Here is a 5,305-nt window from a genome sequence, read left to right as displayed (position 1 = left end):
CCTAATGATTGTTTAATATTTCTATAACATACCACCAACAACCTAATCTAATATAAATATATATTTATTTCAAGAACTCACCTTCCGATAGATCCATTAGGAGGTTTTCCCAGATTATCTTTTTAACGGTTCAGTCCGATAACTATTCAGGGGGGATGCTGTAGGGTAAATTTGTAGCGGAGCTCAAAACGTGGCTAACAGTGGCCCGTTTTCTAGAGCTTTTGTACCCCACGACCTAGAGAAAGCACTGAATGATTTTTGACAGAGCATTGTGGTTGTCGTTTTTTTCGGGCTATACCCCGCCCAAGATATATTTGACACCTAAGGTATTTTTTTCAAACACATGGTATTGGGGGTGTCTAAACATTAGGATCCTTTTGGATATTCTAAAATCTCCGGGGTGCTAGCCCCTAGATGCTGGTGGTCTCGACATCGCTGGGATGAATGATTTTTTAGCCCCCCTAAAAAATAGTTTTTGAAAGGCCTTTGTGATTAGGAGTCGTAAGACACAATATTATTGTTGGGGGGGTAGGCATCTGTTTTGCAGGATAGTGTAAACCTTGGTTTCAAACGACCCCCGGCATAGAGCGAGAGAGAGAGAGCCTTGAGCGCAGATGCATGTGGGTCGTTTGAACACACACCCCGCCCCCTTTTTCTCTGTTTTTGAAACACACACACACAGCCACTACAGAACACTACCTCACGCACATACGCGCGCACATGGCTTTTTCCGTAAGTTTTTTTCTCAGGGACAGACTGCGCTAAGAGTGAACAAACGCGAGATTTATAACGTGGTGAGATTCGGCTTTTAAAAACCCTTTATTTCATTCAAAATATTTAGTACATACATTTTATAGCCTTACATTATTAAGGTATTTTACGATGCCTTTCTTACAGATCCAGGGGGCTTATGCAACCATCCCCCATTATCCGTGTCCAGTTCGCCATCAAAAGGCCTGGCTCTCTTGCAAGGTCCATCAACACTTGGTAAGTTTTCACTCCAGGGGTAGATCCTCCTTCGGGCCTTTTGGTCTTGACTCTGTCTCAAGGACAGCCTCGCCCAGCGCTTTAACTGTTCACCATTTTGGAAGAGAATGTCCAGCTTATTCATAAGGGTTATGAAAATCGGATAATCCAACCATTTAAAACTAAACACAGGCATAAAAAAGTTTACCTCTTTGCATGCTGGGGAAGATACTGGGGAATTGACAGACTTTGTAGCATTAGCACCATCATAAACTTCACAGGCTAAAATTGTCACTTTGTTTTCAGGGTTATAGTCCATTGAAGCGATTCTTAGAGCCTTCAGATCACTGCGTCCGCAGACCTGTTCTTCCAAAGCATAGCCCGGCAGCTGTGTACCACTCAGAGCCTGTTCCATTTTACAGAGCGCCAGCCTGACCTTTTGCCATTCTCTCATCCCCAGAGCAGGAGAAAAAATCCCAGGTTTTGCATGATAAAGGGGTTTGGGTCCAGTGTCTGTGAATATCTTTACCGTAGAATCCTCCGGGTGGAATATGTAGGAAATATGGCCCTCACTCGTACCCAAAAATCCTTTAAAACATTCTGGAGCTTCACACAGAACTTCTTCAAAGCTTTGGTCACTGGGTTCATGACAAGCCGCGCATAACATCCCTAAACTTGGCATAGGGGGCATTTTTGTTTAATATTCAGGGGGTTATCATGTACAGTCTTAAACAGGAATTGTTCAGCGGCTTTATGAGGCTGATGCAATGCCCAATACCCCCCGGACATTCGTGTTTCATAGACAACAACCCCCTGAGGGCTATAAAATAGGGGGGGTGTGGGGTCATCCTCTTTGAAATGTTCATTAACCCACCAAACCGTGAGAAACAGTAACAGGTTGACCTGACACCTGGTCACTTACTCAACCCTAACCCGAACCCCCTAAACACCACGATGTCCTGACCTGAAACCCAAATATTGGCATGCACCCTTCTACATGACATAGGGTCATAAATCATTACATAGGGTCATAAATCATGCTTGGGTCATAAATCATTACAGGTTGACCTGACAACTGCTCCCTTACTCAACCCACCCAGCCCCCACCTAACCACCAGGCTGGCCTGACCGCGCAGGCCTGCACACGTCATCAGGACATAGGGTTCACACAGCGGTCACATAGGTTCACATAGGGTCATCAATCAAAATTTTGACGCGTGACATCTACTTTAATCTCTCTTCAGTGAACAGTTTGAGCCTACCGCGTTGACACAAGCGGTGTACCGATACCGGATTTAGCGATACTTCCCTTGTCACGTACATGTGGGCCATCAGACTGCAAAAGCTGGCGGGTATCAGCAACATCTTGGCCAAGGTGTTGATGGGCATGCATTACAGTACCCTGTTGACTCACAATGTCATACGCGATCACTACGACACCAAGTCCTACTCGGGCATGGCATACCTTCTGTTCAGAGGTGTTCGTTACACGGGATGTGGTATCTCCCTCATGCAACAAAAGTCTGCTCTATACACACTGGGCACTGAGATCGTCTGCAAACCCCCGCAATCTCACAATACGCACCAGGTGCACACCGTCAACCAATACTGCGAGTCTGTCGTTATACCAGAGACCCTAGACTCTCCCGGGGTGTACATCCCCAACTTGTACATGAAGGACGTACGAGGAGGAGACGTGCACGAAGCACGGGCGTCCCTTCGACATGGTGGTCGCAGACACATTCAATCGCCCAGAGTCGGACTGCGCGAGTGGCTACCGCAGACCTTACATCTTCACCACGGGCCGATCGGAAAGACTCAACGGGTCCGTTACGAGGGACATGATGCGAGCCGAAGCGTACACTTGTATGCCAACCCTACTCCAGCCGTTCAGCTCAGCTCTCAGGATTAGAAACAAGCACGCCAGCAGACACCGCAACCAAGAGGAGAGTAATCATAAGCTCTTCTGCAACCACCTTCACATGGTGGAGTTTGAGAAGGTGTACTCGATCCCATAGGGGATCCTTTCAAGGATACAGTCGAGAGAGTGAACGGTGATAAGCGTACCACAGACATAATCAGCCAATGCTTGGGTGGCCTTCTGCGTACTTACAGTATAGGCCTGACGTCTAACAGAAGCTCATGTGGTGTTGCGATGCAACCCGGGAAACACTGGTCGATAGGCTAGCGCCTAGCATCAGCGGAACGGGTATATTTGCCTTGCAACCCTCCATGCCACCACTCGCTTAATAGACCCCATCTTTAACAGGATATTCAAGAGCACCCGGTACTCTCGTCACCTCCAGTGTGAATGGACCCTCGCAGTACCATGGGAAATGGTTGCTAGTAATGAACATAGCTTACTCATTACAACCACGGTTCATTGAGGCAAGGATGTAGCGGTCTTTCACACAACATAGCCCGGGGAGTGTGCGCCTTGGCCGATTTCGTACTCTCCTGCGAGTAAATTTCTTCACCTCTCTGTACATGGACCCCATGGAACAAGAGAATAAACCCTGATTAGGAAGAAAGAAGAGGCCGCTGTTGCAGATCAATAAACACAGTTTGGAGATCCATATCTCAAGCTTAGACGTCAACATAGCCCTGCTCAAAGAATCTATGACTGTGCAGCGATAGGGGAACAGAAGGAGTACAACAAGTTCAAGAACTGAACTGCTTTCCATCCAGATGGAGAGAGCAGACCTCCGTTATCTACTGGGAGCGCTCAGGGGAAGAATGGATGTACGGAGGTTAATCGTGCAGTAAGACTCTCTCTGACAATGTGGGACTGCAACTCAACGCCTCGGCCTACATCACGGCAGGTGTTAACCTGGCTGTTCAAAGGGATCTGGACGATATGAGAGAACCAGTCACTAGAGTGAGCGTTCAGGACGCATACCGCGAATACAGTAGAACGAAAGCTATAACTGAAGGGGATGTAGTATAACAACATGTTGTCGTCACCTTTTCACAGTTAAGAGTTCCCTATGTCTACTAAGTGTTTGATTACTTTGGATGTTTTGTATGTAATCTGTTAGATATATCAATGCCATTAAAGTAAAAAACATATCTGTGGCTATAGCACAATGTCTACATGGAATTGATGTGGAACTGTCACTAGCACATGGTTGGTAGTAACAATCACACGGGCCATTGGCTAGACACCATATACCCCACTACCCTATCACATGGAAACAAGGATCACTGACATAGGGAGGCGAGTAGCACCTTCCTTTGTAAGTTCTAAATAGACAGTACACAGATAGATCCCTGTGCTGAATGAAATAGCTTCTGATTTCCTCTGGCGGTGATAACGGACCCTGGCCGTGTAGAACTAAGGCTGGGAATGCAACACAGAACCAGTGTCTACTGAGTAATCCACATAGATGTGCACCCGATCATAGGCAGTTCATTCTCAATTACTGTCACATCAATTGTCTTTCAAAATGTGGTGTTGCTGTCATCTTTCAAATAAACACACCCAAGATATATGTATGTGCAAGACATATTTTATTTCAAGGCAATAGATATATAAGGTTGGCTAATACAAAAGGGTATACACATTACCCAGGTGTAATATGGTCAATTAAAGTAAGGTATAAAATCGTAAACATGTGACATTGAGAATATCACCATATTAATTTTTATCAGTCAGGGCCCATTGTCAAACAAGACCTAAAATAACCTTTAGGCATCACCACACGGTCCCACATGTAGACTCTTGTAGGCTGAGGTGACAATATACAAACATCATTGCTCTACTTTAAAGGAAGCTGTAACACTCTGTGGTTGTGGACATGTGAGTGAGACCAATACTATCATCGCCACTGTCGCCACTGTTGTGGTAGGAGCTAAACTCCTCAACAATATCGATGTAATTACCTCCTGAATTACCGTCTGAGGGGCATGTGAACATGCTGTTGGCATTCCTGCCATTGAAACAGTAATTGCTATCATCTTTGGCCCGTTGCTGGGCCAGGTGAGGTGTTACTGTTTCCATCCCAATCCTGGAAGGCCAACAAAGCTATGACATGGACCAAAGTAGCAAAGTAGCACCTTCACTGGGTTTACAATCTAACACAAGGTTAAGCCGCCTGTCTTGTGGTGACACATACTGAGCTCTAAAACCACCTACAAAGATAGAATACCATTCTTCTAAACTCTATGCTCGAGGTGAGGTTTCTCAGTGTGTTGTCAACAACTGTGACTACCTTAGACTGCCCTCTCCTGGGCAACGAAGTGCACCACATAGTCAAAATGATCTGTTTCTTCAAGACAAAACAGCACCAATGAAACCTGTAGGACCCAAGTGACACATTGAACAATCTCGGTAAGGAGT

Source organism: Salvelinus sp. IW2-2015, linkage group LG15, assembly GCF_002910315.2.
Source record: "Salvelinus sp. IW2-2015 linkage group LG15, ASM291031v2, whole genome shotgun sequence".
Classification (NCBI taxonomy): Eukaryota; Metazoa; Chordata; class Actinopteri; order Salmoniformes; family Salmonidae; genus Salvelinus; species Salvelinus sp. IW2-2015.
This window is presented reverse-complemented; position numbering follows the sequence as displayed.